At 42.3% G+C, this 24,055-nt stretch overlaps 1 protein-coding gene across 1 annotated transcript in view; it reads left to right on the forward strand.

Moving 5' to 3' along the window:
• The window catches only part of LOC122790852 (protein-glutamine gamma-glutamyltransferase K-like), a 346,859-nt gene that overhangs the window by 114,529 nt on the left and 208,275 nt on the right, over positions 1-24,055 (forward strand). The gene's annotated exons all lie outside the window — the stretch shown is intronic.

A 24,055-nucleotide genomic window follows, 5' to 3' on the forward strand; every position in this document is an offset into this window, starting at 1 on the left:
TAAAGCACTTTTGGATACATCTGAGTGATAATTGTACAGATTATATAGCTGAATGATCCCATAGGGGTAATGTCTTTAGTTGTAGATCTGTATCTAACATGGGAGAAGAAAATGAGAAACCGGGATTTTGTGATATGGGTGCTTTGTATAGATTTGATGAGAAAGGTGATACTTGATGACTTGAAGGGAAGCTTAATCATGGAGTGATCAATACAAGATTAGTGTAGATTTGTATGGTGCCAGCTAGTGAGGTAAGATACGCCATGATGTTTGTACAACAGGAAGTAATGAGTTTCTGTAAGTGGGTGGCAGGGAAATGTATGTGTGTTTAGAAGATATCTAGAAGTACAGTTTATTTCCTATTTATCAGGCAGTATTAAAATAAATTGAGAACTAGGTTAAATAAAAAAATGAATCTGCTAGCAAACCATCAGCTAATTAGGTTTCCCAGCTCTGAAATATGAGTAGAAATGGTGTTCTACAGGCATGTGAGTCCCAAGCACTCAAAGACTACTATCATGAAGGCAGGGATTTGAGCATCATGTAGCTGCGGTAGGCTGCCGCTCGCACTAAAACTTGAATATACATTCAGGCCATAGTTGCAAGAAAGGATACCATGGAGAGAAGACAGAGTAAAGGTGAAAGAGGCATGCAGTGGGAAGAGGAGTAGAAAGAGGTGTGAGAGAGATGCAAACAGAAGAGGGGAGTAGGATGAATGAAAGTCAACAAGTAAGGGGATGAAAGGATGAGATAACGTTTGATTGAAGAGGTGCTCCTAGAGCTGTTGTCTGAAGACTGAGTACTTTTGGGAATCTCTGAGAGAGGAATGGATCCCCATAGTTTAGGTGCTTGGATGGAGAATGCAGAGTCAGTGCTGGTTAGTAGGGTGTGTTGAGACTGAGAGATACCACTGAGATTGTATGTGGGGGGGGGGTTGGTGCAAAGTTAATGAGTGAGAAGGAAAGAAGTCTCAGGAGAAAGGGTTTTGTGAATTAGTGATCTAGTAGGAGGTTGGCTCTCAAATGTACTGGAAACCATTATCTTTGGCGAGAGTTAGGCAGTGATGTTCATTATTGGGGGAGTTAGTAATAAACCAGCAGATTTTATTGCAGATGGATTGTAAGGTGGTGGCATTTTGCTTTGAGGCTACAGCTACAATGGGTAGTCCATAGTTGAGTTAAGATAAGAATGCTAAGACATGATTTTTGCATTTGGCAAAAATGACTTCACTACTGAGCCCAGGTGATTATGTAAATGGAAGATAGCTTGGTCAGATATCAGATGTTTGGTCAGTAACTTGTGGGCTTTAATATATATAAGTATGGCCACTTGTGGACACATTTATTAAGGTGAAATGTTTCCCTTTTAAGCAGAGGCTCAACGATTACAGTTACACTGATGATGATCACATTTAGGGGTGCAACAGTGAGTGATAATTACTGAAGTATTTTGGTGTTAATGGTGAATTTGGGGGGGCTTCAATTGACATATTTGTTTCTGTCAAAAAGGAAACCTCTGCTGATTGTCATGAGGAGGCAACTTTACTAATGTTGTAGTCAACAAATAGACAATATCTTCAGGGTAAAAAGGTAGCTAGGCTAATGGAAATAGCACACAGCATGGGTGTTATCATGGAATAATAAGACAGACATGATATTGTCTGTGAACTGGGGCTAGGGCAGGGTGGTTTTTATGTTCGACACAGGATGTCCTTAAAGATTTTTTGTTAGTTTATAGAAAGTTATTTTCTGGTATAAGAACGGAATGTTTTATAACTAAGAAATATATGCGTGACAACAGTGATATAACATGGAGTATTTTTGAAAATCCAGAATAAGAGGAAAGCAATTAAGATGTTTTGGACTTTTGAGCTAAATGTATTGCAGAATATATGAATAATTAACGTCATTTAAGGCACAGTGTATGGAAAGCACTGCTGCTAAGTTGGCTCATTTTCATAGAAGGAAGGACCCAGGTGACTGGGAGAAGCAGTGGAGAAGTCAACAAGGGAAAGAAGAAGAATAAAGGAGTTGTGCCTGATTGGTTCCACTTCAAAACACCTAAAACTCATAACATCTAAAACCCAAAACATCTAAAACCCATAACATCTAAATTCATAACATCGAAACCATAACATCTAAAACCCAAAACATCTAAAACCCATAACATCTAAATTCATAACATTGAAACCATAACATCTAAAACCCAAAACATCTAAAACCCATAAAATCTAAATTCATAACATCTAAAACCCAAAACATCTAAAACCCATAACATGGATTTTCATAACATCTAAACCATAACATCTAAAACCCAAAATATCTAAAACCAATAACATTGAAATTTATAACATCTAAAACCCAAAATATCTAAAACCCATAACATCGAATTTCATAACATCTAAACCATAACATCTAAAACCCAAAATATCTAAAACCCATAACATCGAATTTCATAACAACTAAACCATAACATCTAAAACCCAAAACATCTAAATTCATAACAGATAAACCATAAAATCTAAAACCCAAAACATCTAAAACCCATAACATCTAAATTCATAACATCTAAAACCCCAAATATCTAAAACCCATAACATCAACTTTCATAACATCTAAACCATAACATCTAAAACCCAAAATATCTAAAACCCATAACATCGAATTTCATAACATCTAAAACCCAAAATATGTAAAACCCATAACATCGAATTTCATAACATCTAAACCATAACATCTAAAACCGAAAATATCTAAAACATAACATTGAATTTCATAACATCTAAACCATAACATCTAAAACCCATAACATCTAAATTCATAACATCTAAACCATAACATCTAAAACCCAAAATTTCTAAAACCCGTAACATTGAATTTCATAACATCTAAAATGTGCATCATAACACAGAACACTACAAATCACAAGAAAATAACATCCCGTCCACATATAAAGACAACAGACTAACAAACACACTTTTTACTACATTTCTGCAGGGGTGGCAAGCCCCCCTGCACCCCCACACTCCCCATAAATTAAATATACCAATTCCGAGATTGCACTACAGTGGTAAAAAGTTAATTTCCTAGCCCCACTGTATCACGATCACCATAAAGAATGTACACGCAATCCCCAAGACTCACTATTCTTCCGTGTAAGACTAAATTAGTCTTACCCGGAAGAGCCAGTTGAAGAATAAGACGGCAGCGCACCATGCATATTAATGAGGGCACGCTGCCTCAACTCTGAGGCTAACACGGAGCATGCACGAGTACAGGGGGCATGTCAGACTGCCGAGCAGTCCAAAAATCCACGCCCCTGCAAGTCTGACACTCGGGAAATGTCAACTTACATGAGTGAGTCCGCTCAAATGTGTATATACCCAACACTACACTCCCCCAAATTCTAAACCCTTGTACAATTATAAAATGTAAAAAATATATATTTTTTTATTATTTCCGATATAGCTGCCCATATTTGCGCGTGTTTGCGCAGGTTTTCCCATTGCTTAGCTACAGTTAGCAGTTTAGACATTGAAGAGGATAATAAGAAACTGATCTGCAAATTAAGCAAAATAGCGATAGCGTAGTGGTAGAGCCTTTGCACAAAGAGGAGGCATTCCCGGTTCGAGTCCCACCACTCCCCTTTCTATTTTCTGTTGGAAATCTGTATATAAAAATAATTCCTGACATTTAACATTTAAATTTTAGTAAAAAGCATTGAAATGGCCTATGTAGTAGTGAATGAATTTTTATATATATATATATATATATATATATATATATATATATATATATATATATATATATATGAAGGTGAAATGGTTATGCATACTGATAGATGCATAAGTAACATATCTTAAGCAATGTGAAGCACTGCTAAGCAAAGTTTACCAGTATTAAGCATATTTAAATGTAATTGCTCATAGCTGAGCACTGCGTTAACTAGCACAATGGGTTTGCGCGTAGCTGCGCATCACACCATCTAGCGCAAACAGAACATGTTTGCATGGAGTTGCGCTCCGTGCTAACCAGCGCAACATCGAGCAACGTAGAGCAACATCGGGTAACATAGGGCAATGTCGGCAAAGTTGAGCAAAGTCGGTAAAACACAGCCACACCTCCTAGCTGGTCTGGCCAGTAGTAAAATAAAAAGCAATGACAGGCCTCAAACCCAGGATACTGTGCACCATAATCACAGTACTGAACCACTAAGCCATAACAGCTTTTCATAAGCATGCACTTTCAACACACACATACATATCAATGGAAGTTTACCCATTGCTAAGCAGGTATGCCTTCAGCTGAGTTTTTTTTCAAAACTGGCCAATCACAAATAAGTGCGGAAAATGATGCATATTTAAGCTCCATAGGCAGGAATACTTGCCATAACTGGTTGTAGCTCCCATCTGTAGGCAGCAATGGCCGGTGCTGGAGAGGGCTCTCGTTTTTGAGCACAACACTGGGGCATTGAGGAGTCAAAAGTAATGGTTTGGCTCCTTGTCCATAATCATGAAGATAGACTCCTGCGGGGCCAGTACCAGGGCATCCAATATAAAGCGGAAGCCTGGGACCATCTAGCTCATGAATTCACCAGTGCCACAGGTGTTCCTCAGACTGGTGAGCAGGTCAGACATCACCACGCAGACCTGAAGAGATGCAAGGCGGATCAACTGGACCAGTGGATTCAGGAGGCCCGTGAGATGGAAAATGCCCCACTACTGAGTAAGTAGCCATGGAATTAAGTATGTAAGAATTGCTATTCTAGTGTATGCTATGGATAGGTATGTCTCAATATCACTTCATTTACTTCATAGCTGCAGGTGTCCATGTTGCGAATCAGCAAGCCTACGCAGATAGGATGCTAAGGCTGCGCCACCAGGCAGGTTAGTAAGTATTCTGCTTGTATTGTTATGTAAAATAAATGAGAGAGCCTGAAAAAAGTGTTTAAACACAATAAATAAAGGTATAATAATTATCTGATAATTATTCTGCATGTACTGTTATATAAAATAAATGAGAGAGCCTCTATAAAAGTGTTTTAAGTCTTTAATAAAGGTATAATTCCTGGAGTGTGTCTGTGTCATTTTCTTTGATATGTTGTTGTACTCTTACATTATAGAAATAGTACTGTTGTATTAAGTGCCATTAACACACAGTTGGATAGGCCTATATAAAGTGGATGAAGGGAGTGCCAGTAGCTTTTAAGCATATTTACAGTCCTCAACTGTTGGTTCATGCCCAGCATGTACAGGTTAATCTGGCACATGAGTAGCTTGGTAATGTGTTCCCCAGAAATGTCATTGTGCTGGCAGAAATGTAGGGAGCTTTTAACATATAACTGATAATTTCACTTGAACATATCTAGAGAATTATAGGAAAGTAGAGCTGTCAGTGTACCATCTCAGCAGTAGTGTGTCTGAGCAACTCACAAAATATGTAGCAGTAACATCTGCATCCCGGACAGTTTGTATGTCAGATACAGCTCATGTATATAAAGATCTAAACAAAACCCATTTCACAATTTAAGGACAATTGAGTAGTTTATAATACATGTAGGAGACATATAACTGCAGTTAATAGGAATGTAGTGTAAACTAGAAACATATATAAGTTGTTAATGGAACTATCTTTTTCCACTCTACTGTATGTGCATAAAAAATGCAATTTCACACCTCAATGGGTATGTCTAATCTCAAAACATTTGCTGGGACATATGTACTATTGGTTTATAAATATATGTATTTATTTCAATGCATGTGCCCTGTTCAAATACCACAATATTGGTGGCCTGTTGCCATCAATTAAACCTGCATGCTGTTGTAATGTCCACTGTTGTTCTATATATGCATGTGTCATGCTTGCTGTTCAACTGTTGGAACTCTGGTGTGTTGGGTTAATGGGAATACTTTTGCACGTTGTTATTACTAATTGGGAATGCTGTTGACTGTTACTAACCCATATTTTCATTAAATCCTCCTAAACATAGAATGTATGGGAAGGCCGGTCCCAGCGGACCCAACTGTCCCACCTCAGCTGACGATGGCACCTGGCACCAGCAGGTCTGGTGCCCAGCCTGGGACCTCCTCTTCTGTTGTCCCTGAGCCACCTTTGGGTGGAAGCGCTGCAGGGGATGGGGCTCATCCCCCCGTGCAAGTGTGGGTGGAGGAGGGCCACCTATCACCCTCTGAACGGTCCCAGCTATGGTGCGTAGGGAGATCGAGCGTTCTGTCGCTGATCCTCTACACCAGCTTGAGGCACGAGTGGTGTGACTCACAGGTGAGCCTGCCCCTCCTATGCAGCCCCCAGCACAGCCACCCTCTGGGCTGTGAAGGTGCAGTGGTGACTGACCATGGGTGGGGATCTCAGTTCCACTGTTGCCATCTGTGGACTCATGGGCTTGCGATTTCCAAACATCCTTCCCCGTCAATGGTGTTCACCCACCACATGTGTCATATTCCGCCCCTGTATGCATCTTGTTTGTCTTGTCTGTTTACCTCCCCAACCTACCTCTCCAAATATACCTACTTCCCCTACCCCACATTCCACTCTCACCTGAAAAAAAAAAACAAAAAGGGAAATCTGCTCCCAAAAAAGAAAATATGCCCCATACATAGCTGCCCATTTTGCACACATGTCCGCTGGACACATAAAATGTAATTTAATTGGCAGTACAACATACTTTGTTGTCCTCACCCCTCTCTCAAGGGTGGAAGGTTTCATGTTTCCCTCCAAATTGATTGCATATGCACAGCTGTTGCTGTTAAAGAAATAGGCACCTATGGACCTTCCCTACACCCATCCTGCACATACTGAGCTGTTTTCCCTACTGTCTTTCCCTCTTTGTGCCCCTTTTTCACCACTTTCCTATCTCCCCATTTTCTTTTCTTTCAAAGAAATGACCGCGGGGGTTAGCGGGAGTAAGCACTATTAAGCAGTAGTTAGTGGGTTTGAGCGAGTGTGCACTTAGCTAAGCATTGCTAAGCATCACGCAAACCCGCTTACAACTGCTTAAAAGTGCCTTAGTCACTCTGTATGTCAGGGCCCTTGGTCTGCTCAGCAGCAAAATAAAACACCTCTGTCAATCTCGAACCCAGGACCTTGTACACACTACACTGCATGAAGTACCACTAAGCCACAATAGATATACACCAAGTTGGTGCTGAAATAAATATATCACGCATCAGAGTGACTGAATGTAAAGTAAAAATAGGAATGCCATAACACACAACTTGTTCTATGGATCTTTACCAGTAGTTGTTGTGGAATTGCATTACATGACTGTGATAAGAGAAGCAGCCATTCTAACAGAAAATAATGTTAAAGCAGCACTTTACAACCCCCACACAGTATCATAGCAGGACAAACACTGGCATATCTGATTAGGGCAGAGGCCATACCTCCCATCTGTGCCTAATTTTCAGGGATGTTCCTGATTTTGAACAAAATTTTAGCTGTGTCCCTCTGAATCCCTCTGAAAAGTACTGGCATTGGCCAGAAAGGTGGTGAATTACACTTAATGAATAATGACAATAAGTAAGAATTAGACACTGCTTGTACTTCAAAAAAGGTGTATTAATCCATATGCTCTGGTTCTCTCAAAGTGTCAACTTAATGGCACTAACATTTTAAAGGTGTACCTCACTTTTACCTACTTTCCCTGAGTCTGTTCAAATATGTACCTGAGTGTTTGACAGGCCTGGCAGAGACAGAAACACACAGGCATATCAGCTTTTCTGCTGTTACACACTGTGCAAATAGCTTTGGAAGGAGTCCCAGAATCATACCCTTATGTAGGAGCACAACACTGAAATACCAGGGGATGTAGCCATGTATTGGTAGCAACCAACTGTGACAATGCCATTGTTCCAGTGCTGAAAAGACCGGTGTGGTGCACAGACAAAGAATAACAGGATAACCTCTGGCTACCATGTGGATAGGTCCACAGTTGGGAGCTACGCAGACAGACTACTTGCCTTGGTAAACTAACAGGTATACAGCAACCCTTTAAGTCCAGCAAGATAAAATTCACACATTAATACATAATGCTCTCTGTACTTCTGCACCCCTACCCAAATGTAGAATATACCTGTGTGTTCAGGGTCTACCAAGGATGTAGGTAGGCATACTCAGTACTGAAATTTGTCCAGTTTTCTTGAGCAGCCTGTGCTAATGTCAACACTAAAAAAGCACAAACTATTCACAAGTGAGTAAATTAATATTCACAGTATAGCAGTTCACAAACAATTCTTCATGTGCCAAAGGAATACATCTCAATAACTAGTTTTGTATGGCAGATAATTGTACAATTAGAAAAGAAAGTACATACTCCCATGTATTTTGGGCTAGCATTTTGAGGGGTGAGTACAATTCTACACTGACAAGTGTGTACTGGAAGCAGCAACATTCATGTCTGAGTACAACATTTAAATCACTGGCTACACCCCTGGTTTCAGATATAAGAACTATACCAACCTTCTGCCTTAAACAACGATGTTCACAGCAAACAAGCATGATCCCCATCCTGGAAAGCTGAAAGGGCCACGCCTACCTGAGTTAGCAAGTTATAGCATTGGGTTGCTATGACAGTAATTACTGCAATTACCACACAGCAGGCTGCATGCAATTAGCAAATGGTGGCCACCAATTGGTGCAGAGGCCATCACATGCACATGTGCAAATACCTATAAAAGCAGGCTGTAATTGTTGCCAACAAACTCAATCACTCTATTGGAGAATGACAGAGAGAGAGAGAGAGCAGTGAAAAGCAAAAGGAAAATAAATAATACCAACTCATACAAAGGAAAGGTATGTAACAGATATGTATTTACTGGCATGTAGTAGATGTTTTTGAAGAGTACTCTATATAATGTGAACCATTCATATGTGGCAGCAGTATGTATCTATGCACAGATGTCCTGCTTAACTACTGCCATGGACAATTCAGTGTGTACCTGTGGGCAGTGGGACATAACTGTGAAATGTGTAGCTCAGCATTAAATGTCAGACATCTGATCCATGTTATCTGTGTTCTGTACATTAGTGTGGCCAATGGCTGTTTGGGGCATTAGAGCAAACATTTATATAAACATGGTGTGACAGAGTAACACATGCATGATAGTCATATTAAAGTGTAGCTTAGCATTGGCAACTGCTGTACCAGGCTAGTATGCTAATCTAGCATTTGGAGCTATATATACCCCCTCTAATGTTACTGTGTGTTCACATGTGACACCTGTTCATGTTGCAGCAAGGCCCAACAGTTCAGCTGTGAGGTCCATGGACTTACAACAGTGTGGACCTTGTGTGTGTATGGCACACACATATGGAGATATATATATGTGTCATATATATTAACATCTGTATATGTGCATACAGCAAGGGACATATTGCAACTGTTTGCGAAGGGTGGACATATATATGTTGGTGAAGGTTATGTGCATATTTCTATGTAGGTTTTAGTGTGTGACAAGCAAGACAGCATACAGTGCTGGTATATGACATGTGGTGGTTAAACACTGTGGGTGTTTTGTTCAGTTTGCAATGTTGCAGCCAGTGAGGCCTGCTAAAGCTACCTGGGATGTGAACACTTTCAATGCATTTCTCACAAGACTGTGCGATATTATTACATTATTGCATACCCCACATCTTTTGTATAATTGATATTCCCACCATGAAAGGTGTACTGTGTATGTGCCTATATGTATATGTACACCAATGGATGTGTATATGTATGTATGTATATATATATATATATATATATATATATATATATATATATATATATATATATATATATATATATATATATATATATATATATATATATATATATATATACATATATATATATATATATATATATATATATATATACATATATATATATATATATATATATATATATATATATATATATATATATATATATATACACACACACACACACACACAGAGTCATATATACTCAGACACACCCACATCTACTTGTTGCAAAAGATTCCATGTAAAGTTGACTGAGTGTGATGGTCAATGTGTTGGTGAATATGTCAAAGATGTGTATTTGTGGATAGCTTAGTGGAAAACTGTTTCTGTCATGGTATTATGGGTCCTTGATTTGATCCCAGCAAAAGCTGTGTATGCTATTGCTAAGCAGATAAAGCACTATGGCATACAGTCTGATGTAATCCTAGTCCCTTGGTGTTAACTGGGGTGTGTCATTGGAGGCTAAAGCACTACATGTATGCTTATTGATTGGTACTGATGTTGAATCCAAATCCTGTATGTACTGTAGTGCTACGTGAAGCTCTCGGCCTAAACAGCAAAGTATGGTGTATGTCCACATTGCTTGGAACCACTGTTTTGTGTGGTCCCTGTAGTTATCACAGATTACATTCCTCAAGCTTAAGTTTTTGTAAGTACTGACAGACAGTACTGTATGGTACACATGTAAAGCTTATCTGGGTTGCCATACCTTTGTGTCTTGTAATTATGTCTGATGTGTGTGTGCCTGTAACATGCCCTCTGTCATATGTGTGTTAGAGGATATAAGTGCGTATCTAGCAACATTTATAGTTTACTACAGCAGTATGCCACCCATATTCATGAATTTGCACATATTTTGGCCATAGGTTTGCCATCAACAAGTTGTGTGGTATAATGGTAATACTGTAACTGGATCTTACAAACATTGCGATGGATGACATATGTCTTTATGCATTGGCTTGATCTATATCTGCTGTGGCTAGGTGGTGCATTGTGTTGCATACAGTGTGCCAGGTACTCTTGTATAGTCTGATATAGTGATTTTATTTTGTTGCTGTGCAGAACATGGTTTATTATATAGAGTGTGCCAGGCACTTTCAAGCAGTTGTGGGGTGAGCACTGATAAGTGGTAGTAAAAGTGTTTAATCTCAGTCAGCTAATAGGTTGCTGTATATGGCAGTTCAGTGATATATGTACTGCATAATGTTAAATGTGCCATATGACTTGCTCATAAATATTTTGTCTTTATCTTCCAGAGATCATGGCACACCATAAAATCCTAGCCACAGTAGTGCTGAAGATGAGATTCTTACCAGCTGTATGATTCAGCACTACAGCCTACTATTCTCCAGAACCAGCCAAGACCAGCAGGAGCAAACTGCAATGTGGCAAGATGTTGTACGGAGGGTAAATGAGGTAGGCCTGCATAACCGGACATATGAGCAGGTACGCCACCACTGCAATGATCTACTCAGACATGTCCGTCAGCATGCTTCTGATGTACGAAGACAACAGCTTGCAACAGGTGGTGGGGTTAACATCCATCCCCCCTCACCAGAGTGGAGGAGCTGCTCCTGAGTTTGGTGGCACCTGCACAACAACAACAACAGCAGCAAACATTTACCATGATGGAGGTTGGAGCCACCCAGCAAGAACACATGGAGCATGCAGGTTAGCATGGCATATCTGTAGACTACTGTTACCTCTATTGGTAGATCATGCATATGTGAGATGTGTACTGTGTAGTTAGAAGATGTGGAGCCTGATGTTGTGCAATACTGATCATTTGGTACATAATCTGTAGGCCTGTGAATGTAAACTGTTGCAATTCCACAGTTGTCGCCACTGACAAACTGTCTCATATCTATGTAGGTCCCTCTGGTGTGACAGCAAGGCAGCAGACAGATGCTGGTGAGTGCGTTCTACATTTATTAATGCAAATAAAAAGTGCATGTCATAGTTAAGGTGTAGGCCATGTGTGTATGTGCATGTGTGCATGTGTGCATGTGCACATGTGTGCATATGGTATGACATCATGTACAGGTCATAAAGTGTGTTTCCTGTTTTCCTCTCACAGGTGCTGAGGTGGGGCTGGTTCAGTGCAGCAGGGAACCTGATGTCACTAACACAGATAGTGATAATGAGGATAGGTGTGTTGAGGCACAGGCAGGTTTGTCAGGGTCTGTTGTTGGGCCACCAATTGACAGTACACAAGTCTCCACCCCATCCATGCACACAGTCATACTGCCTGTACATCCATCATCACCAATGACCTTAGCAGAGGGACAGTGTACAGCCGGCACTGGCCAGGACAGTGTGGTATCTATGGCACATGCATCAGGACACAGCAGCGATAGCCAGATGTCTGGAATGGTACCACATAGGCAGATGCCCAGGGGTTCTCGTCAGAGCATTGCTGGTCATCATGCCCCTGGCAGACGTGCCACAACTCTTACAACCACACGCATGTTCCAGGCTGTTATGGCGGCACAGGCACATATGGAGCGCTACACCAGACAGAGACTAAGGGCACAGAGGCCTCATAACACCTCTGTAAATGACAGTATCCATGACCTAGCAGGTGCCATACGTAATTACACTGAGGTCATTGATAGACATTGGGGTGAGACATTAGATGTCCTCCACAATGTCATGTCCATGTGTCAGGACAGTGCAGGACATTTGAGATGTCGACGTGGACATATGCCAGCAACATCATCAGCTGGCAGTTGCCGTGGACGTCCATCAAGTCATAGCCGCTCCTTTAGTGCCAGTACCAGCCCCAGCAATGTTGGGGGGCTGTCCATAGACCGTCCTAGAAGACCACGTGCACATGGCTCTGGCCAGTCCCAGCAGGGACCTGGATCCAATGGACATATGTCAACCTCTGAGGATAGTATCCAGTCTGGATTAGTACCTGATACTGTCTGTAGTACCACTGACAGGCACAAGTCCCGTATCCATGTCCAGAGAAGGTGATCTGTAAAGCCTGCCAGGTACAGTCTGTAGCTGTCCCACAAATCCCCGTATATGGCAGCCACATGGTGGAACTGTTTGCATGCAGGCACACACACATAAACCACACACCTAGGGCAAACACATACCCGCACACATTACATCCATATTGGCCCATAACAGTACTCATAACAACATAGTAACAGTACACACACACTCACACACACATTTGTCGATTGTATGGCTCAATGTAGGCCTCTGGCAAACCAACAACACACCCTGTGCATATGATGAAACCTGTGCCATCTCCTGTCATCTGTAACATTGATGCAGGAACAGGCTAACATGGTGCTGATGCACAGGGTGACTTTATTACATTATAGCAATGTTTTAATGGGTAGCATGTTGTCAGCAGTAAAGTGTAATGATATCCTTGAAGGTGTAGCTAAGCAGGCATGATGCATTAAAGCTATAATTATTAATGTAGTTTTGTTTACACCAGTGTTTATTCCAATTGTGTATTGTCTGCCCATGTGGCACTTGGATGATGTGTGTAGTTTTGTCAGCATGTGTTATAGAGTGGACAGTAAGTGTGGGATGTGTGCAGCACAGATTTGCAGGTGTACATTTGTGATCATGGTTGATGTGCATTGTCTGCATGTATGTGCATATTGGACACATGGGCATGGTGACATGCCCTGTATTAGACAGTGTTAATACTCCATAGTTTCTATTGGTGGCCAGTATGCATTGTACTACACACATTTTGGAACGTGAGTACACGTGTGTGTATGACAAAGTTTGACACTGTGCTGTGGGTGATACTGTTGTTTCTATCTGTCATTGGTTTGCATTCTGGTAGTATACATAACCTCAATAGACTGCCCATAAACAATTGTTAGATGTTGGCTTGACAATTGACACACAGATGTAGGACACACAGTAACATTTGCAGCCTTCAAGTACTGTTCTATGCCAGTAATAAGTGGTATTCATCTGCACTCAGTCCTGGGACCACTCCTGTTTGGCATATAGCTTTCTTAGATACAAGCAAACACAGTAGGGATATGTCTGGCCACGTTTGGCAATGCGTACTGTGGGCTATAATGCATTCTCCAGATGACACACACATCCTCCAAAAGGGTATCATACAGACAGATACCTGGTGTCAAACCCATGCTGTAAAGCTATAAGCCAAATAAAGCATAGTCATCTACTTTTACAGAACATAGTATCCCCAGAGTACCACATAGGTAATAGCCCCCAAAATGTGGAACAGGTACCGATGTATATGTGTTAAGTCATCTCTCCTTTGATAATCACATTTTCAAATGGTTTTGGAAATCCATCTGTGGATCACATAAGCAATAAGGAGTCTGCATGCATATCCACAAAAGTTGTTGCACACCTATAATAAATAGCCATCTTTGACAGACTTTGCTGCTTTTGAACTGGTTTCAAATATACCTCAGGCATAAACCCTCACTCACACTATTCAATAGAAACCGTAATGAGTGTATGTGAAACGGATGATGTAGGCCAGGGATCACTGCAATGGCTAGGCTTGTCACAAGCATACAGATGTGACCTAAGGTCTGGAAAGTGGCAGCACACTCTGGCAAAGATAACAGATGTGTTCATGGAGAAAGCAGGGTTCCCCCCATGAAATAATTGAGGTCACATGTATGTATATGTATTTGTCACACAGCTACCTGACATGTGTAATGCACATACTGTTGTCATTGTGATATGTCATACAGTAGTAAAAGCAAAATCTACGACACATTGACCAACAGTGTCACACACATGGAGCACACACACAGTCACCAAGTGCAGGATTCAAACCCCTACCTAACTACTTTATGACACTAGAGCAGTACACATTTACATGATACACTATACACATTCCTGGGAGCTCTTCTTTCCACAGGTATATTTTTAGGATGGTGACATCATCAGACTTGACAAAGATGAGTATACCACTTTTAAGGTGTTTCAGTAGTCTTCAAAAGGGCAGCTCCTCTCCAAGGAGACACAGACACACTCTCATACAGTTGGCAAGTGCAGGATTCAAACCCCTACCGAACTACTTTATGACACTAGAGCAGTACGCATTTACACGAAGCACTATACACATTACTGGGAGTTCTCCTTTCCACAGGTATATTTGTAGGATGGTGACATCATCAGACTTGACAAAGTTGAGTATACCACTTTAAAGGTGCTTCAGTAGTCTTCAAAAAGGTAGCTCCTCTCCAAGGAGAAGCACACACACATTCTCATACAGTTGGCAAGTGCAGGATTCAAACCCCTGCTGATCAGTTTTAACAATTGGCTTAAACTCTGGTGTCATTCAAAGGGGATCCAATGTCTGTCTGCCTGGGATGACATGCTGGACAAGCCACGCTGCTTCGCGGGGACGGCTTGCACTTGTCACCCTGGGATTCGGATTTTGGCAAAGGCTCTTGCCACCCCATAGTGCCTTTTTAGGCAAGGCTCAAATTCTAAACCTACCACCCTAGAACAAAACAAAGAAAAAACTAAGGGTAATGCTGCTCAATGCCAGAAGTCTCAACCTCAAGATGCACTTTTCGAGGCCCTTCTCAGTATGGAGAACATCGATGTCTGTGCTGTGACAGAAACCTGGTTCAAGGCTCCTGAGAGCACCCCAGCACTATCAGGTTTTACCTCATATCATGCGTTCGGCCTCAAAACCGGACAATACCAAGAAAGGAGGAGGGGTATCCATATTCATCAAGGACACCCACACCTCAAGATTGGTGGCATCGCGATGCATCGGAAACCATCCAGGTGCAATTAACCATAGGCAAGACTGCTATGCAAATTGTAGCATGTTACAGGCCACCTCGCAAACTCAGGAACCTCACATGGCCTTCCTGAAAACACTGGAGGCGATAAATGTATCTCCGAACACCATCATACTAGGTGACTTCAACTACCCTAATATAGACTGGGAACACTACTCAAGCCCAAACACTCTAGCCCAAAAGTTCCTGGAATTCATAAACTCAAATGCCATGGAACAACTAGTCACCATCCCCACAAGAGGAGAGAACATACTCGATCTCATCATCACGAACATGGGAGCACAATGTTCAACGCCAGAAGTATACCCCTCACTGGTGAGATCTGATCACAAACTGATCTCGCTGGAGGTCCTCATCCCGCCCCACCGAAATGAAAAAAGACCACAGTAAAGAACTTCTAAAGCCGACTTCACACTTCTAAAGACTAGTGTGGCCTCCTTTAAGGCCCTGTGCCGCGGTTAACATTACTCAAACCGCTGAATCACTTACAAATGCCTTCTACCAGCACCTGCAGGCTGCATGGATCAGGCAATCCCAAGCAAAACAAAGACTCTGTACCAAAGGCAAGCGTCCAGTCTGGTGGACCCCAGCCATAAACAAACTCTACAATAAAAGGAGAAAGCTACTACAAGATAGAGCAAAATCCGTAAAAGGTAAGACACCGCTGATCACTATAAGTAAAAAGCTAGGAGCTCTCATAAAATCATCCAAAGCTAATTTTGAGAAAAAAATAGCTAAGGACTCTAAAGACAACCATAAAGCATTCTTTAGCTATGTCAGAAACCTAGGAGGAAACTCCCAGATATGCTCAGAATTAGTTCAAAATGATGTGAAGATTACTGATCCTACAGACATTGCCAACATACTGGCTGACAGGTTCAGTGCAAACTTCTCCCCACCCTCCCCGCCTAAAGAAGAGATATCTATACCAAATGATTGTAGCCCCCAAACATCTCCAACGCTCAGGTGAGAACTGCTCTCTCCAAGGCAAAGAACACAGCATCCATGGGACCTGATGGTGTCCCCGGCTGTGTGCTCCATGAACTCAACGAGGAATTAAACCCACAGTTAGGACAGCTGTTTAATCTTAGTCTCACCTCCGGATCGTACCCAGGAGTGGCGACAACTGGCGACTGTGGTCCCACTCCACAAAGGCGGTGCCTCCACCGACCCTGGAAATTACCGTCCCATTAGCTTGACAAGCCTGATCTGCAAAGCCATGGAAAGGATCATAATGGATCTCATAAATAAAGACATAGGAATTTGCAGACTTTGGATCCAACCCAGTTTGGCTTTGTCAAAGGCAGATCATGCCTTTTAAACTTGGTTGACTTTTGAAACAGTCACCAAGGCCATTGACGAGGGAAGGCAGTCCATACAGCCTACCTAGACCTGGCGAAGGCTTTCGATACAATACCCCACTCGGGTATCATTGAAAACCCATCAACTTAAATGTAAACCCATACATTACAAGATGGGTTGCAAACTGGCTGAGTGACAGAACCCACAGGGTCAGAGTTGCTGGCGCCATGTCAGACTCTAAGCCTGTCACAAGTGGTGTCCCACAGGGCTCAGTCCTGGGCCCACTCTTGTTTGGCATCTACTTTTCTGAAGTACAAGCAAACACAGGAGGGTTATGGCTGACAAAGTTCGCAGATGACTGCAAACTGGGCGCCGTAGTTGAGAACACATCCGACACAGATATCCTTCAGAAGGGTCTCACAGAAATGGATAACTGGTGCCAGAGCCATGGCCTAAAGTTAAATGCCAAAAAATGCATAGTCATACCCTTCAGGAAAAATAAGGTTACCCCTAGCTACCACATAGGTGGCAATCCCCTGAACACAGAAGAAGTTATTAGGGACCTGGGAACCCAGGTTGACAGTAGCCTTTCATTTGACACTCATATTGCTAAAGTAGTTAGGAAGACCTTCTACATTGCCCACCTTATCATGAAGGGATTCACATCTAGATCAAGGGAAGTCATAGTCTCCCTATACTCATCACTCATCAGACCAATGATCGAGTACAATGCCCCATTCGGAATGTATCTGACCCGACACTTGCAGCAGCTGGAGAGGCCACAAAAGTTCCTCACCAAAAGGATAAAGGGTCTCAAAATCTGTCTTATGCTGCACGACTGAAAGAACTCCAGTTATATTCAGTTGCATCGCTTACTCAGAGGTGACCTATGCCTGACATACAAGGCCATGTCAAACCCAGATTTGATGAATATGCTTCATCTCAAAAAATCTAGATCCCTCAGAGCCACAAGGGCGGGTGACTTAAACCTCGACACGGTTATTAATAGGACGTGCTGGAGAGATAGATTCATCACCCAAAGACTCCCTATGCTGTGGAACAAAATCCCGGTTTATGTGAGGCAGAGCACCTCGCTGGCCTTATTCAAGAGGAATCTTGACCAATGGATAGGAGATCGCAGATACACCCCAGGGGTTACCTCAGTGTCACTGCTCGACAGAGGCACAGCTAAATAATGGGCATAGTTTCTCCAAACTAAGGGGTGGCGTAAGCCACAAAACTATGGCTAGGCTTATAAATGCCCTCGGGCAGATAGCCTAGTATAAACCTATGAACCTATGAACTACTTTATGACACTAGAGCAATACGCATTTACACAATGTGCTATACACATTACTGGGAGTTCCCCTTTCCACGGGTATATTTGTAGGATGGTGACATCATCAGACTTGACAAAGATGAGTATACCCCTTTTAAGGTGTTTCAGTAGTCTTCAAAAGGGTAGCTCCTCTCCAAGGAGACACAAACACTCTCATACAGTTGGCAAGTGCAGGATTCAAACCCCTACCTAACTACTTTACAACACTAGAGCAGTATGCATTTATACAACATGCTATACAAATTACTGGGAGGTCTCCTTTCCACAGGTATATTTGTAGGATGGTGACATCATCAGACTTGACAAAGATGAATATACCACTTTTAAGGTATTTCAGTAGTCTTCAAAAAGGTAGCTCCTCTCCAAGAAGACACACACACTCTCATACAGTTGGCAAGTGCAGGATTCAAACCCCTATCTAACTACTTTATGACACTAGAGCAGTACACATTTACACAACACACTATACACATTATTGGAAACTTTCCTTTTCACAGGTATATTTGTAGGATGGTGACATTAGGTGGGCTACATAGAAGGAATTTCTAAACACTTTGGCAATGTGATCATCAAAGGAGAGTTTACTATCTACCTGGGTCCCCAGGTCCATAATTACATTCTCCATACATACTGGATTATCACCTATGTGGTAATTTGTGGGCACTTTGTTTTATCCCAAGGGGATGACTATGCATTTTTTGGCATTCTGCTTGAGGGCATTGTTTTGACACCAGGTATCTGTCTCTGTAAGAACCTTCTGGAGGATGTCTGTGTCAGCCGTAGAGTCGATTATGGACCACAGTTAGCAGTCATAGTTTCATAGTTTCATAGTTTAGTATTAGGCTATCTGCCCTGAGGCATTTGCAAGCCTAGCCCTAGAGATGTGGCTTTCGCCACCCCATGTAGTGGTACTAAGGTGTATAGAATAAATTTAGAATACTGTGCCTTTGTTTAGTAGTGACACATTGAAGACCCCCTTACTTATTAAAATTAGTTTACTGTGCCTCTGTTAAGTAGCAATACAGGGGTGACCCCCAGGGTAAACCTACGATCTCCCATCCACTCGTCAAGATTTCTCTTGAAGAGAATCAGTGAGGGGCTCTGCCTAACATGGACTGGGATTTTGTTCCAGAGTATGGGAAGCCTCTGAGTTATGAATCTGTCCCTCCAGCATGTTCTATTCATGTTTGTACTGAGGTTTAAATCTTTGGCTCGTGGTTCTTATGGATTTTGATTGTTTGAGGTGGAGCATGTCCATCAATTCCTGGTTGGACATGGCCTTGTATTTCAGGCACAGATCACCTCTGAGCAGGCGGTATGCTACTGAATAGAGCTGGAGTTTCTTTAGCCTGGCAGCATATGACATATGTTGGAAACCCTTGATCCTCTTGGTGAGGTACTTCTGGGGTCTCTCCAGCTGTTGTAAGTGCAGGGTGAGGTACATACCAAATGGGGCATTATACTCAATCATGGGCCTGATAAGGGAGGAGTACAGGGGCACGATGACCTCCTTTGATCTGGATGTGAACCCCTTCATGATAAGGTGGGCAAGGTAGAAAGTCTTTTTAACCACTTTGGCAATGTGGGAGTCAAATGAGAGGTCACTCTCAACTTGAATCCTCAGGTCTCTGATTACTTTTTCGGTACTCAGTGGGTTACTGTCTATGTGATAATTTGTGGGTATTTTGTTTTTCCCAAAGGGGATGACTATACATTTCTTGGCATTCAGTTTAAGGCCATGATTCCGGCACCAGTTGTCCGTTTTGGTGAGGCCTTTCTGGAGGATGTATGTGTCAGCTGGTGTATCGACTATGGCGCCTAGTTTGCAGTCATCTGTGAACTTTGTCAGCCACAACCCTCCCATGTTTGCTTTCACATCTGAGAAGTAAATGCCGAACAAGAGGGGTCCCAGGACAGAGCCCTGTGGGACACCACTTGTGACTGGCTTTGAGTCTGACATGGCTCCCGCAATCTTGACTTTATGGGTTCTGTTCTTTAGCCAGTTTGCAACACATCTTGTGACACATGGATTTACTTTTAAGCTGTTTAGCTTTTCTATGATCCCCGAGTGGGGTATTGTGTCAAAGGCTTTAGCCAAGTCCAGGTAGGCTGTATGGACTGCCTTGCCCTCATCAATGGCTCTAGTGACTGTTTCAAAAAAGTCAACCAGGTTCAAAAGGCAGGATCTGCCTTTTACAAAGCCGAACTGGGTGGGATCAGGTGTCTGTAGGTCCCCAATGTCGTTGTTTATGAGTTCCATAATAATTCTTTCCATAGCTTTGCAAACCAGGCTGGTCAAGCTTATGGGTCGGTAGTTCCCAGGGTCTGTAGTGGAGCCTCCCTTGTGGAGTGGTACCACTGTTGCTGTACACCAGTGTTCATGTACATATCCTGTAGTAAGGCTAAGGTTAAATAACATCTTTATATGCGGGTTTAGCTCCTATTGGAGTTCACGTATCACGCAGCCGGGGATACCATCAGGTCCCATAGATGCTGTGTTTTTTGCTTTGTTGAGGGTGGTTCTCACCTGGACATCGGAGATGACAGGGAGGTTACATTCAGCTGGGATGAGTATTTCTTCTTTTGGAGGTGAGGGAGGGGGGAAATTTGCACTGAACCTATCTGCCAGAATGTTGGCAATATCTGTGGGTTCGGTAAATTTTTTGTCGTTGTGTACTAACTCTGAGCATATCTGAGTGTTTCCACCCAGGTTTCTAACATAACTGAAGAATGCCTTGTGGTTATCTTTAGTGTCTTTGGCGATTTTTCTCTCAAAGTTGGCCTTGGATATTTTTATGAGAGAACGTAGCTTTCTACTAGTGCTGATCAGAGATGCCTTCCCTTTATGGGATTTTGCTCTGTCTTGCAGTAGCTTCCTTCTTTTGTTATACAATTTGTTTATGGCTGGGGTCCACCAGACAGGACGCTTCCCTTTGGTGGAGAGCGTCTTTGTTTTATGTGGGATTGCACGATCCATGCATTCTTGGAGATGTCCGTAGAAAGCATTTGTGTAGGATTCAACATTGTGGGATGTGGTTTCCATTGGCCCTGAGGGCTTAAATGATACCATTTCAATCTTGAGAAGTGTAAAGTTGGCTTTTGAGAAGTTTCTCACTGTAGTCTTTTGTGCTGGGGGTGGAGGTGGTAAATGTATATCCAGGGTGATTAGTTTGTGGTCAAATCTCACCAGTGAGGGCAATACTTCCGGTGTGGAGCATTTTGTCCCAATGTTTGTGATGATCAGGTCTAGTATATTATCCCCCCTTGTGGGAGAGGTGACTAGCTGTTCCATTGCATTTGAGTTTATGAATTCCAGGAACCTTTGGGCTAGGGTGTTAGGGGTAGAATAGTGCACCCAGTCTATGTTAGGGTAGTTGAAGTCTCCCAATATGATGGTATTTGGTGAGACATTCATATCTTCCAATGTCTTCAGGAAGACTGAGTGGGGTTCTTGAGATTGGGAGGGTGGTCTGTAACATACAACCAGTTGTATAGCAGTTTTGCCTATTGTTAGCTGCACCTGGATGGTCTCCGATGCTTCATGAGTTGCCACTAACCTAGAGGTGTGGGTATCCTTGATGAATATGGACACTCCCCCTCCCTTTGTGGTTCGGCCTGGGTTTTGGGGTCGAAAAGCATGATACGAGGTAAAGCCTGGTAGCACTGGGGTGCTCTCAGGAGCCTTGAACCAGGTCTCGGTTACAGCGCAGACATTGATGTTCTCCATACTGAGGAGTGCCTCGAGAGCCTGCATCTTGAGATTTAGACTTCTGGCATTGAGCAGCATTACCCTTAATTTTTTTCCATTTTTGTTTTCTAAGGAGGTGGGTTCATCTTTTGAGCCTTGCCTAAAAAAGGCACTATGGGGGTGGCAAGAGCCTTAGCCAGTATCCGGAAGCCCAGTGGTGACAGGTGCAAGCCATCCCTTGTGAAGCAGCATAGCTTGTCCAGCATGTCATCCCAAGCAGACAGACATTGGATCCCCCTAGAATGACACCAGTAATTGAGCCAATTATTAAAGCTGATCATCTTGTCTTTGTATTGTGGCATCATTCTTGGTAAGGGCAGGATGCTGCTCAGGGTCAGGGTCATACTAGCCTGGGCTACATAATCAGAGAGATCCTCAATGTCTCTTTTCATGTAGTCCAAGGAGGTACGTCTCAGGTCATTCACACCGGCATGGACAATGATGGAGTCATATTTGTACGTGCTCTTGAGTGACCTGAGTGCATGTGTTATATGGCAGATCCTAGCCCCCGATAGGCAGCTTACCATTGCCCTCTCCTTGCTCAGCCTGGTAAGTGGGACGTCAGTGTGTCTGACTATAGAGTCACCTATCACTAGTGTATCAGGCATAGTGTTTGGCCTTAAGGGCTGTGATTTATTGGCACACCGATTTATTGAAGTATGTGTTGCATGTATTATGTTTTGAGGTGGTGGATTTTTGGGTGTCTGCTTTGGTAAGCCTCTGTTTTTTGGTAATTTTTTTAATAGTGCCTCCAAGTATCTTTTTGTGTTATTATGTGTTTGATTTGCAGTTGGGGTAGGTCTATGTGTGACTGGGTTTGTTGTGTGTGGGGTTACCTTCTCCTCCTGTCTGGTCTTGCCAGTCCTGAGTTGAGGGAGTTCAGCCTCCAGTTTGACTATATAGTTGCATCTCTCACATGTATTTGTGTTTGTTGGGAGGAGGAGAGGGTTGTCTGTGTACATGAGACAATTATAGCATTGTCTCAAGATTCCCAGATTAACCAGCTGAGCAGGAGAAGATGCTAGCAATCTACCACTCGACATGCTAGAATATTATAAGAGAGTGCTGTGCCTTTAAGGGAAGTGGTTGTGGTGGTAGGTGGATGTAGTGCTGCTTGAGTTTGAGAGTGCTTGCTTAGAAGAGTAGCTTAGAGAACAAGTGCTATGCTATAATATAACGAGTAGACTGGTTAATCTAAGAGTAGAGCTTTCTAAGGGAAAATTTGAAGAGCAGACTTGGCGGAGCCAGGAAAAGTTTAACCCTGTTTAACCAACTATGCACACAATCGCACAAAGACGCGCTAATGCGGATTTTAAACAGGGAACTTGAAAAGAGCTATAAATGGTCCAAAACAACCAATTACTACAGCTCTTGTGCTGAGGTCACTTCTTTCAGGGAAAGATAGGCTGCTCAAGGCTCCCCACTCCCACTGGTGAGCAAAGAAACTTCCTTCTTATCCAAGTAAGGTAATGGACAACACTGGAACTACACCACAGCCCAGAATACAGCAAAGCTTGTAAACTGGTCTAAACTAGTCGAGGAGAGGTGGGAAAACAAGGATTTTTTTGGGGTTTTTTTTTTTTGTTTTTAGTTAGAAAACACACAGAAATACAGAGGGCAGCAATAAATCAGTTACACAAGCTAGCACACTTTAGTGGGCAGCCTTGATAGTTAAATTAAACAAACAGATTTTCGATTAATTTTTGACCAGGTAAACTTTTAAGTGCAGATACTATAAAATGCAGCAAACAGTTTAAAAAACAGTATAAGCTTGTTTAAAATAAGCAAGAGAAGGTATTCCAAGTAAAAAAACAGAAAAAAATAATTAAATCTGGAAAGTAGTCGCTTTTCTCAGTTCTCTGTAGCTAGGACCACTCTGCAGGACCACGTGGAGCTGTCTGAGTAGTATAGCCAGACAAAAACACTCTGAGGTGGATTTTAAACAGGGAACTTGAAAAGAGCTAGAAATGGTCCAAAACAACCAATTACTACAGCTGTTGTGCTGAGGTCACTTCCTTCAGGGACAGATAGGCTGCTCAAGGCTCCCCACTCCCACTGGCGAGCAAAGAAACTTCCTTCTTATCCAAGTAAGGTAATGGACAACACAGGAACTACACCA

This window comes from Protopterus annectens, chromosome 16.part0, assembly GCF_019279795.1.
Source record: "Protopterus annectens isolate FY-2018-M chromosome 16.part0, PAN1.0, whole genome shotgun sequence".
Classification (NCBI taxonomy): domain Eukaryota; kingdom Metazoa; phylum Chordata; order Ceratodontiformes; family Protopteridae; genus Protopterus; species Protopterus annectens.